We start from the raw sequence: 13,317 nt of genomic DNA, 5'->3' as shown, positions 1-13,317 counted from the left end.
TCCGTACATATAATTGTGGTCTATGTATGTATGTGTATGTATATTTCTTTTGCTTGGTATTTCAAGCGGCATTTTTTTAACTTCGTAACACTAAATAGATGCACTTATTTAAAATGTATTAAATTTTTCTGTCAAGAAAAGTTGCCAAATTTATTTTAAATTTTGTGTATTAGAATCCTTCTTAAATAAGAAACTTTGAGTACATATTCAGAAACAGATCGCCATGGTCCTTCATTTACATGAAGGACCACGTCCTTCAACACTACGTTACAATATCCGCTTTGCTGTATATTGCAAATCACTGGACGGATTTAAGAGAACTTGCAGTTGAAGAGGATGCACTATGGGCCAGATTTAATAAATTTTGGCCAAAAATATATAGAAGCCGAATTTGAAGAAACAAGAATTAGATTTTGGTGTGAAACGATAACCCAAGGCATATATTATATGAGAAAATTTTTAAGACTCGCATGCCACACCCACAGGGGGTTTGGCCTTCGCCGACTTTTCGAATTTAGCGGAACCATGTCATGTGATATATCATTTTTCTCAGCTCGACTAGGGGATTTCGACAGAAGCATTACAATTTTGGCACCACACCCCCAGTGGGTGTGGCTCTAAGCAAATTGTCGATTTTAACGGAACCATGTCATGTGATATATCATTTTTCTCAGCTCGACAACGGGGTTTCGATTTAATACCTAAATTTGTTAAACCACACCCCCAGTGGGTGCGGCTCTAAGAAAATTATCGGTTTCAACGGAACCGTGTCATGTGATATATCATTTTTCTCAACTAAACCATGTCATGTCATTTAATATATCATTTATCTTAACGAAATGAGGGGATTTCGACAAAATAATTAGAATTGCATTATGTAAATTGAGAAAATCCAACTCTCAACAATTGTATTTTTTAACAATTTCTTGCTGTATTTTTCGAAATTACGAAATCGCATACAAAGTTTTAAATTTTTAGAAACGTATTTTGACAATTTTATTTTTAGTAATTTTTGAGAAAATGTTTTAGTTCTTTCGTTTTTGATATAGCGTTAAAATTATAAAACAAAACTTGTTGACAAATTTAAATTTGAACTGAAAATGCAATCAAAACCGCTACAACGGAAAACACGAGCTTTCATGGAAATTCAAAAAATAATAAAATACAATTCGAAACAAAATAATACAGACGGTGCTATTTCGGTGTGGGGGAAATTTAAAATCGGAGAAAACAGCTTCAAGTCGCTGAACACCACACCAACTGGGGTGTGGTTTCAAAATTCTAAAAATTCTGTCGAGATCCCGTCGTCCAGCTAAGAAAAAGTATAAATATATCAAATGACGTAAAATCGAAAAGTCGCCGAGAGCCACACCCAGTGGGGCATGGTTTTATTAAAATCGAAAATTTCCTAAAATCCACACCCACTGGGGGCGCGGTTTGCAAGTTTTAGGTATTCCGTCGAGTCCACCTTGTCGAGATGAGAAATATGATACATCTCATGATATGGTTTCGTCAAGAACGACAACTTACTTAGAACCACACCCACTGGGGGGTACGGATTCCCAAGCTTAGGTATTGCGTCGAAACCAGCTCGTCGAGCTGAGAAAAATGATACATCATATGACATGGTCCCGTTAAAATCGAAAAGTCGCCGAGGGCTACACCCACTATGGGTGCGGTTTTAAAATTTAGGTTAGTCCGTCGAAATCTCCTCATCAGGGTGAGAAGAATGATATATCACATGACATGGTTTCATTAAAATCAAAAACTTTCTGAGAACCACACCCACTGGGGGTGTGGTTCGTAAATTTTAAGTATTCAGTCGTAATGTCTTCATCGCCTTGAGAAAAATGATATGTCACATGACATGGTTTCGTTAAAATCAAAAAGTCTCCGAGAGCCACACCCACTGGGAGTGTGGCATGTGGCTGTTTGAACACGGCTGGTAGTGCCCACGGTGTCGAGGTATTTTTCGACAAGAAATTCGATTTTTAGTCTGAAATTTAGCGGTATTCGTTAATTATATTTTATAATTTTTTTACCTTAATTTCGAGGGGGTGTGGTCGAATTTGAAAAATCTGGAAATTTATATTTCGCCCATTTACCTAAGGTTTCCAAAACAGTTACAAATTTGAAAATCGGTCAATAATTTGAAAAGTAATCCGACTTTCAACTGTCAAGATTGTGGCGATAGGTGCCCCACATTATAATGTGGGGCACCTACATATGTATAGCCACACCCCATTGATAGTGGCTTTTGGATCTGGATGGGCAGTCAAAACCCACGTATCTTGTCCATCAAATCGATAAGTCGCATGATGATTTTAACTGAGAATGCCGTTAAATGAAATCAATTTAGCTCATTACTTATTTAGTTACGTATGTGACTTGGAAGGGGTGTGGTTTCACTTGTGATCGAAAGTGGCAATTTCCGGCACCAGCATTTATTCTCCACCCCAGAAGCTCTCGAATGGTATAAGAGGCAAGTTCGTAAAGCACGGAAATGGACGGAAATGCTAAAGGGCGTTTCTCCCTATCTCCGCAATGTGTTTGGGAAAGTTTACCCCCCTTGTTCTCCGGAATGGGTGTAACTTTTCACTTAATATTTTGCATTTAGAACAACATGGTAGTGTAGTCCAAAATGGTATACAAGAGCAGCCAATTCAAAGTACTGCCTTAAAGGCCACATCTTTGGCCCCTGGCCCATAGTGGGATGTGTGAGTTAGCAAAGTGTACATTTAAACATCGAGGCTTAAAAAGTCTGGTCCAAGGGTCCGTTCTCGAATTACGACATTGATTCTGCAAGCCAAGGTTTTTTTCTTGGCATTGCGTTAGACTCAAGTAAGACCGGGTTTCTGATGATGATCCCTTCGTCTTTCTCGATAGTTTATGACGACATCATACGAGAACGTCCCCTTTTAAGAACACATGGACGTGATAAACTGTATCAGAAAGAATGGATGAGTATGTATTACGTAATAGTTAGACATGCGCTATAATCGCGTAAGTATATAGTGTTCCCACGACACGTTTGTTAAGGAAATAACTTTACATAAGCTTGTTTTATGTTATGGTGTAACTCTGTACATACTGTTTTCATACTCAACTAATCGTAAGAATAATTACATATGTTATTAATTAGTATATATCCGTCATTGTTGATCATGCTGTAATAGCTACCTTTGAAAAAAACTTGTTCCAAAGTGCTATAAGCCTGATACATAATTAAAATTTAAAATAAAAGTGTATGAAATGTGTTAGGACAAAACTGGTAAATAATTTGCCCAATTTGTTCCTTTATTTTATAATTTTTGAGAGCTTCTAACGTAGGATGTAAATTGATTGCTGTTAATTATATCATGCTTACATACATATGTACATCTGAAGCTTACTTCTCTTATGAGAAGGACAATGTTTTTTTTCATTATTCCATAGCTCGCAGAAAAAATAGTATATAAACTGAGAAAAAAACATTGCTCTAAAAACACGTATTCGTAACCCTGCCAATGCCATAACCAATTGTCGTGTCCTTGTTGCGTTATTTAACTGGTAAAATTTGAGGGAAGGGAATAAATATGTACACATACCCATAATTGGGCGCATCATATCGGCGTGTATTTGATCAGTTTATCCGTGGCACATTTACTCAAGCAAATATGTATGTACATACATAGATACGCGTAGCACAAAGGAATGCATTTATATGTATATGTAATGTACATATGTGCCCGGAAGGTTATGGGTACTTATGAATGTATACTTGAAGTAAATATGCATGTATTTATGTACATATCGTCGTAAATAGAGTATGAATATGCAAAACGAATGAATGTGTTTACAAAAGTAAGAAAAAAGTCTTGAACATTGCATTGGAGATACTTTTCACAGTTCTCCAATATTGGAGATGTGTCTTCGTGCAATGCAACATGATTTCATTTATTTCCAGACGCACATTCTTCGTATGCATGACTATGTATATGTATAAAAATTTATGTCTTGTAAGTATATATTTACCGTGTTTATACGTATAATTGAGATATAAAAATGCGAATATTAATTATTTAATTGTGATTTCAGGAGTTGAATATGTAATTTAGTTGTGCCATCCCAAAAGTGAAGTACGAATGTGCATATGTATGCGTATTTAGGTCATGCCTCCATTCGTGGCAGGCATATTTATCATACATATAGTAAAATTATGGAGCCCATGTTATCTGCAAGGTGAGATGCTGTTAAACTACAGAAAACACGTAAGTATGAATGCGACACCAAGTCAACTACATATGTACATACACCGAGAATTAAATAGGTTGCAACCTGTGTCAGTCGAATGAAACGAAAAAAATCAGCTACTATTATCTTTCTATTGTTAAAGTGAATATGTATTGCGAGTTATACCTAATATAGATACGCTCTTAGCAAAACGGTATTGAATCATCACTAAATGGAATGACTTAACCGGCGCGGTGATAACGGGCATTACCATACAGTGAAAAATAAACACCTTTGTGGTGATGATAAATCACCACTTGGAATCAAAATATTACCAACCCGGGGACAAGTGATCACCAAATGAATACCATCACGGGTTGTGTACATATTTGTATGACTTACCCAGTTTTCTAAGAGTGATGTAACTGACTTACTTATGATTGGGATGGAAAGGTTTTAATTTAGTTCATTATCGGCAGTACTGTTTCTTATGACCTGGAAAATATGACGTATCTTGTGGAAATTACGCATTCATCTCCATCAATTGAGATTGGACTTGTCAAATGATTTATGTAGATATGTATGTATGCATTCACATATAGATACATACATAAATACATAAAGTTTGACATGTCGCAGTAAACCTCTTATTTTGTTTATCAATCATGTATTTATTAAGGCATTATTTAAATAACTAAATTATAGCAATTTTGAATAAAACAACCATTTTTGTGGACCAAGATTTTCAGTATACATTTGAAGTTTATTATGATTAGGTTAACAAAATAACTGTACACATATATTTATTAGTACATATGCATTCTAAATATTAAATATTTGCAAAACAAACTTTAAGATACTACAAGAAGATGCTGAATTTTAACGATGCATACATTTAGATAAGATTTACTCCAGGTTTGGACTACATTCTATGTACGTGGGAAACGTTTTACACTATGTCAAATTTTTATTAACTTTGGGTAAATTTTAATCGTATTTAAGTCTATAAATTCACGAACTAAATACATTTAAATTTCTTATTGATATTTAACATGCTAATCAAATATATATTGAAACGATTTATATGTTAATATGTATTACATATTTGCGCTGCAGCTATAATACATGTGTACATATGACTCTGGTTACAATTTTCTAAATTGCAACCTGAGTCACTTTCACTACGAAAACTCTCGACACCAATTCCTTTGACTTTTAGTTCCCATAACTAATTTGGTTCTGAACTCAACAATTTCCTCCAACCTTAATAAGGGTAAGCTGTCTTATTACTAAAAGGTGTTATTCTGGAGAAACCCTACATTAAAGAAAACTTATGTAATAATGCGGATTTTCCCCAGAAATACCGTATTGGGGATGGAGATAGTTTAAAATTAAAATTTCATGCAAAAACGACCAAAACCTGAAAATCGAATAGAAGCTTAGAATATCACATCATGATCTATCATCTAGGATATTATAAATGGACATTATAGTGCCTTCAGTATCCCCAGGAGCAACAGTATATTCAAGGGACCGACATTCAAGGGACCGACATTCAAGGGATCCCAATCTATGGTTATGCTAGAAAGAAAAACTGGGACTTCCAGGTTTAATTGACCTAGTGGCATAGAAGGAAGGTATGGTCCCACCTGGCCAGTATATGAGGTTGCTCTAACAGCCTCTTTTATAACTTTTATAACTCCCACAAAAGGACGTAGGGATGAAACGTCTGTATCCCGTTAAAATTCGTTACACATTTCATTTTATCAACTACTATTTTATCAGGGATTTTCTTTTCCTTTTTTCCTTAGGGAATTCCACTACATTATTTGCAACAAATTAATGAATGTACAACTGTTCTCGGGGTTATTTTTATGCATAATTGATTTCTTAAGTATATATATTGTTGACAGGCTTTCTTAAAAAATAACTTCTTACCATCGAAGTTATCGCAAATCCCAATTAAGGCTATGGTGGCCTACAATGAGTTACCACATTCATCAATCATCGTCACCCATAACCTCGGAACGGCTTTGGACTTTATATCCAATAACTACACCGGTCTGATACATCTTATCAACATTCAATATTCAGAAGTCTCATGTTATAAACATTCAATATGATAATAAATATTTATGAATTAGATGCGTTTGTCAATGCGCCTTTGTACGAAGGATAAACGGCGTTTGGTAGCTATTCCCCATCCTATACTCCCCCAGCGTAGAACACATTCAGTGACGATTAAGGTCACACGCCTAATTCTATTTTTCCATTTGGTTGGAAAATAGGCTACATCAATTACCAAACCACGTTCTCCGAGATGCTATAGTAGAAATATCTCTTAGCTCATTGGACATTATTGCAACCATTGCAAGCTTTTCTTTGCCTGTTGTAGGACTTATAGTAGACGTAGCTCTGTTTGGGGTCGAGTTGTGGTATAACATTTGGACACATATTGAGTTGACAAAAGTGACGTCACGATGAATCATGACATGCTGCTAAGAATCGCGATGACGAAGATCGTACCCTTTATATGTTATATCTTCCAATATACTTTGAAGAGATTTAGAAGCTTTCTACTAGATCGTTATCAGATCACCCATTTACCACGATAAGAACATTGCGTCCAATTTCATTTATTCTAATAGGGTATGGGCAAACTATCTGACTGCACAACTATATTAGTGTGCAAGGCAACAAATTGCTTCTACTAAGGAAGAAAGAAATAGCATGGAGTTAAGTTAGCAAGGGGCCGCGATGCATGGGCCTGCGAATTTCATGGGTATCGCCAAACCCATTATGGATATTATTTATCAGTTCTTATTAGATATCATTATTATAATTTCTACAAGCATTTGCAATATTTACCCATTGATGCATGTTGACAAGACTACCAGATGTGTATGGAGATGACAATTTAGCGGAAGTAATTCTACTAATGACTATTTAAATATTAGTTACTAAAAAGGATATCATGAAACGATGAAAGACTGTGTGTGGGTATACAAGGTTGAAGCAGGCAACACAGATGATTATTAACTGGTTTAAAAAGTCTAAAGTGTTACGCACAACAGGAAAGAAGTACCTAATTATCATGTACCAATATTCTCCAATAAGCTCGATACTTATAATGTGAATAATTTTTTTTTAACAATTGAAATAATATGACTCTACTATAGTAGAAATTCATCTAATACAGGTAATCTAATGCATCTAATACATCTAATAAGGGTTTCCAGTTACAAAGTTGTCTTTCATTGCCACCTACTCCTAGTACAATCAATTCCTGTCCTTCCACGGGTACGTTACACTACCAGTTTGCAGTATCGACGGCCACAAACTACAGCTCAGCAGTTGGCAATGAATGTTTGGTACTCTATAATTATGGGATACTAGAGTATTGTAATAGTGACAGATTATCTTTGGTGGTGAGTGTTTACTTAACTTTCCCCACCCCCTTATATCTGGTCTCTATAACATTCCCATTTCCACTATAATGGGCTTAATGTCTTACAGGTTAACAATGTCACAACCAGGATAGCTGTGTATAAAGGTTCTGTCGATAGTGTGGTTGTCCCTACAATGGACGCATGGTTGGAATATTATTTTCCGGAACGTCCTGGAACTCTGCCCCATTTAAAACATTTCTACCATTAGCGGCAACCCACGGACATAGTTTAGAATATATGTTGGACATAGGAGTTACGGAGCCCTAAAATTTTTCGGATAAAATTTTAATAGATACGTACATATGCTTCAGGTTTTAAACTCTACCCAGGAAATAGTTCCTGTTGTATTTTAAAAACAATATTCATCAGAAGTACTCGTTACAACGGGCTTCATGAAGCTGACATAGATAACAACGACATGACGGAGACATTGCGTTATTTGGGAGCGGCTAACTTCGAATCAGGTAGTACGAATACCAATCAACGACAGCCATCTGCACAATATAATCCAACACTTGGTAGGAGAATTGCATAAATTTGCACGTTCCAAAATTGTGGAATGAGCGACCGCTCAAAAGGAAACGGTGTATAAAGAATTAAAAAAGTTTGCAAGAACACAACAGGACATTGCAAAATACTTAAATGTATCACATTCGCAAAAGCGATTTTTGCAGCAAAATATGCTCTTGAAAAAGCAGACAACGCTTTTTAACCGACACACAGCCTTTCGTTGCCTACAATATTCTGACGCTGTGATATTAATTTTGCTTGAAAAGATTAATTCAAAACCATAATCTCTAGATACATGCATACGCTACCAAGGCGATATCCAGTTAGCTCATGATGCTAATAAGTATAAAATAAAAAAATAAAATTACAACCAGAAGCAGCTCTCTGCTGCATATTAGAAACACATTACGCTTGTGTTAATCTGGAATTAAGCTACGGTTTTTAAAGTTGATTTTTTGCTATAAATACAATATTGGGGATGAGAATCTATAATATGCAAATTACGTCGCAAAGATAGGCAAATAAATCCAAAACTTACGATCAATGCATTAAATGATGAATTTGGACTTACATTACATACATATAATGTGTAAAAAGGGTTGAAAATTCGATAATAATTAACAATTAGGATAATTTTAAGAAATAAAAACTTCTTCCCTCATAATCAGATTTGAAAATGCTTTCTCACATATTTACATCAATTTTTAAAGTACATATCTTAATACCTACAACATATTATAAAGTTAAACAAGATATGATTTTACTACCATTGATGCTGAAATCAAGCGATGCTGGGCAATAGTACGATCCCCAAAAAATAATGATGATCATTCCTTCCTATGTAGTCTTCAAATTGTGTGGTAACCGCATTCTGAAGATGCTGGAACAATCATTAAGTATTGTAGGGTAAAGATGAAGGTTTCCTGCGATGCAAAAAAACGCATTAAAATTGGATGAATAACAGATGCATACATATATGTAAATCAGGGTTAGCACTAATTGAATTGAAATTAAATGGCAACACGATTGTTAAGTAACACAAATTATGCATTTCGTTCGTAACAAAGTAAAAACGGTAGGATCCATAAATAAAAAATGTTGAAAAAAGTACACTGACAATCCACCAAACGCATCTTAACCGCGTCCTAATTTGTAAAATAATATTGATGTATGTAGCAGTGGCATAACGTTACCAAGAAAAGTGACAGATTTACAATCTCGCCATTGTTTTGTACATACTGAGGGTAGTCCACATCCGTGAAAACGTTTTTGACCTTTAATATCTTTGGCGCTAGTAGAAATTTTGAATTGAAATTTTTACAATTTGTTCACCTTATACATAGTCAGCATTATGGGTGCAAAATTTCAATTCTCTAGTGTAAAAAGCAGACCTTCAACTAACCCCACCGTAAAACAATGATGTTTTTTTCGTTTCAGACATAAATTACCCGGTTAAAAGACATGGAGCAGTGGCTGATAGGCTAGAAATGCCAGGAAATAGCAAATTGTGTGAGCCCATGTCTGTAGTACACAATGCAGTTTAAATTTGATAAAAAAAATAGCTGGGTAGAGTTTCAGAGTAAGAGTTATAACAGCCCCCAATTTGTCAAAATTTCGCTAATTTTTCCCACGTACCTCCATTACACGAAATTAAACATTTGTAGTCCAAAATCTTTTTGGCATTACCATCAGTAATGTCTCCGCTAACTTCCAAAATAATAAACATAAAAATATTTCAACTATTGTGATTTATAAAATTCCATTTAACTAAAAAAAACTTTATTCACGCTTTTTTTGTACAAATCCAGCTGGTATGAAATGAATTTAAAAAATTAGGAAATTTTGAGTTATTTATGAAAGCCACATAGATGCCAAAAATTTTCATACCACCAACATAAAATTCCATAAACAATTCACAATTCTAGAAGGTTTTAAAAATATTCTGAAACGTAAAATTTATGCAGTTTTAGAACAGCACTATTTTTTCGTATGCATATATCTCTGGCGCCATTTGGACTAGCGAATTGAAATTTTGCTATAAGGTGACTATAAGGTGAACAAATTGTAAAAATTTCAATTCAAAATTTCTACTAGCGCCAAAGATATTAAAGGTCAAAAACGTTTTCACGGATGTGGACTACCCTCAGTATATTTACATAATGCATGCATAGATACTTATATGCATATACGCTATAAGAAATCCGGTATTAAAATAATTGCAAGCGGTATAATCACTCAGCCAAAGCGGTATTGATACAAAAGTAATATGTGGCTAAAAAACCTCAGTATTAAAGTTTTACAATGTCGGTGGCAACTTTTTACGGACCGGAATACTTGTAACTCCTAGCGGTAATAACCTTAATATCGAGAAATATTTGGATACCTGCATCACAATACCTGAGTTTTAACAGTGTACATATGAATATGCATACAAAATAATCAACCATTAAGAATAATTAGTCAATACGGGTAAAAATATATATCATGAAACATGCATGTTCCTTCATTTAACATGCTAAAATATATGTACTATAAAATTTGCTAAAATTAAGAAAATAAAAATATTCAAAAACTGGATTACATTTTTTAGGGTGTTGAAATTTGTATAGATGAATACGATACAGCAGAATCGGCCAATTGAATATTTTCTGTAATACAAAAAAACAATTTGCAAGTCATAATCAAGACAAAACTTAATTGAAGTTAAATTTTTGTCAACAAATTTGTTTCCCAGATTTCTTACTTTTAATTTTGTTTCCTATATTAATAAACTTTTGAGGTACATGATCAGAAATAAATCGGCATGGTCCTTCATCTAAATGAAGGACCAAATCCCTGATCACTACGTCACCATGGACACTTTGCTGTATTTTGTAAATCACGGGACGAATTTTAGTGAATTTGGAGTTGAAGAGGATGAGTGAGTGAGTATGTATTTAAGCTAAGCATCGAAGGTTAAAAAGTCTGGTCCAATGGGCCGTACTCGAATTAGGACATAGATTCTACAAGTCAAGGTTTTTTCTTTTGGCATTGTATCCGATCATCATGATATCGGGTGCCTTATTATGACCACTTTATTCTTTTCGATGCTTCTTGACGACGTAATATGTGAACGTCCCCTTTTAAAAACACATGGACGTGAACAGTTGTAACAGATAGACGGGATGAGTATGTATTGCGTAATAGTTAGACATGCGCCATCGTCACGCAGCGTTCCCACGACACGTCTTTAAGGAAATTAATTGTACACAAGGTTCTGTTCTGTTCTGTTCAATCTTTTACGTCTGCGGTATATGATATGTGAGCCACATCGTTTCCAATACCAAGACAGGGATAGATACTGACATCAACAACTACAAGCAAAGGTATAGTTAGGGCTGGCATGTCAGGTTTACTAGGATAGGTACTGTAGAGGAAAGGGAGTAATTATTGAAATTGAAAATTGGGGTAAACGGTGAAACAGGATAGGATGTAAATAAGGAGATATTCAAACTATCTTAGGATTTGGCCAGACAATCCTATGCAGATTATCTGCCGGCACCGAACAGTAATTTGTATTTCCATACCAGTTCGTTCCACACTTTTTGCTGCATAATACAACTCAAGAGGAATCGAACTCTCGGCTTTTTGAGTCATGACACTGATGGTCAAGCCTCTAAGCCAAGACGGCAGGACGGTGTTATTTTGTGTTGTTTCGTGTAATTGTGTACAATCTTCTTTACTCTTTATGTACATACAGTCTACAAATAATTACGTTATTAAGATATACATACTCGTCGTTGTTGCTCTTTCTGTAATAGTCGCCTTTGAAAACAGCTTGTTTCCAAGGGCGATGACCATGACGCAAATGTAATTAAAAATTAAAAATAACCATTTATAAACCCCGAAATATGCAACAGCAAATACATAATTTGACACGTTTCTTCTGTATTTTAAAATCTTTTGAGAGCTACTGACGTAATTATCGTAATTATCATATTTACGTCTGAAGTTCGATTCGGAAACCAGTGTAGTTTTTAAGATAGATATATACAATGAAATAGTGTTTTTTTCGCGCTCTAACGATTTTCAAGTTGGATACCTTAAAATTTGCGTAAAAATGAGTAGATCAATAATCTGTAATAAAATAGGGGGTGATTCCAGCAGTTTTCGAGTTCTGAGCCAAAATGTGTGAATTATTTGCCAATTTTGGATTTTGACTCAAACTCGTCCAAATTTTGGTCAAATATCACGGGAAATAATTTTAAAAATTATTTTGGACTAGAATTTGGCCGCTGCCTCGACTTTAGACCCCAATTTTCCAATATGTTGAACTTTGCAAAATAATTGCATTTTCCATATTAGTATGCCACGATCGAATTATGAAATCTTGGTTAGCATTTTAAGTTAATCCATAGGTCTAATGATAGAGCAGAATCGCTTGATAGAATCCGTTACTTATTACGAATTTTTAAACCAACTGGGAATGTTGTTAATAATTCGAAATTATGTAAATATGTAACTCTTCGACGTTTGTAATTATATAGCCTTAAATTTGGGGACTGCATTTGCAACACATTTTGCAACAAAATTTGAATGAAATCGAAATTAGAATATGAGTAAGGAGTTTATGTTTAATATTACAACGGATTTCTAATATGTCCTGTTGCCAATTCGCAATTTTGAAATTAATGCAAAGTTTTGTTAACTACTAGGAATTTTGTTAATGCAGCGTCGACTTGTTAGCAATAACAATAAATAAATAAACTAATCATCCACAAGCAACGTATCAATCTGAAAGGCAGTATGTACATAGGTATATATGTAGTACATAAATAGGGGCAAAAACTAGAATTTCATGAATATAGACTGATGGATAATTCACAATCTATCCACGTGCCGCCATATACAGATATGCATCGATTTTCACCCTGTCATAATGATTGAGACAGAACTTTGCACCGAAGGTGCGGAATAAGCCAACAAAATAGATCACAACTCTTATATATTCATTATATATATGCCGTTTATGGTGCAAAAGATTCGGCCCGCCATTGCACCATTAGTGCAGAATTAGCGACCATTCGGGTTATATAATTTTGAAAACTTTGTCAAAATTGTATGATCATTTCTCCCGGATATTCTGTACTATTGGTGCGTTTTGCAT

General features: G+C 34.7%; 1 long non-coding RNA gene across 1 annotated transcript; it reads right to left on the bottom strand.

Annotated features, from left to right (window-relative positions):
- Positions 1–4,956: 4,956 nt before the first annotated feature.
- LOC118433170 lies at positions 4,957–11,835 on the bottom strand. The gene is made up of 3 exons (XR_004833219.1): positions 10,915–11,835; positions 10,753–10,819; positions 4,957–9,094 (listed from the first exon to the last, which is right to left on the bottom strand). It is a non-coding gene; the product is annotated as an uncharacterized LOC118433170 (long non-coding RNA).
- Between the last annotated feature and the right edge of the window lie 1,482 nt (positions 11,836–13,317).

Source organism: Folsomia candida, unplaced genomic scaffold (assembly GCF_002217175.1).
Source record: "Folsomia candida strain VU population unplaced genomic scaffold, ASM221717v1 Fcan01_Sc043, whole genome shotgun sequence".
Lineage (NCBI taxonomy): Eukaryota > Metazoa > Arthropoda > Collembola > Entomobryomorpha > Isotomidae > Folsomia > Folsomia candida.
The sequence above is the reverse complement of the archived record's forward strand: the minus strand, read 5'-3'. Positions and strand labels throughout refer to the sequence as shown.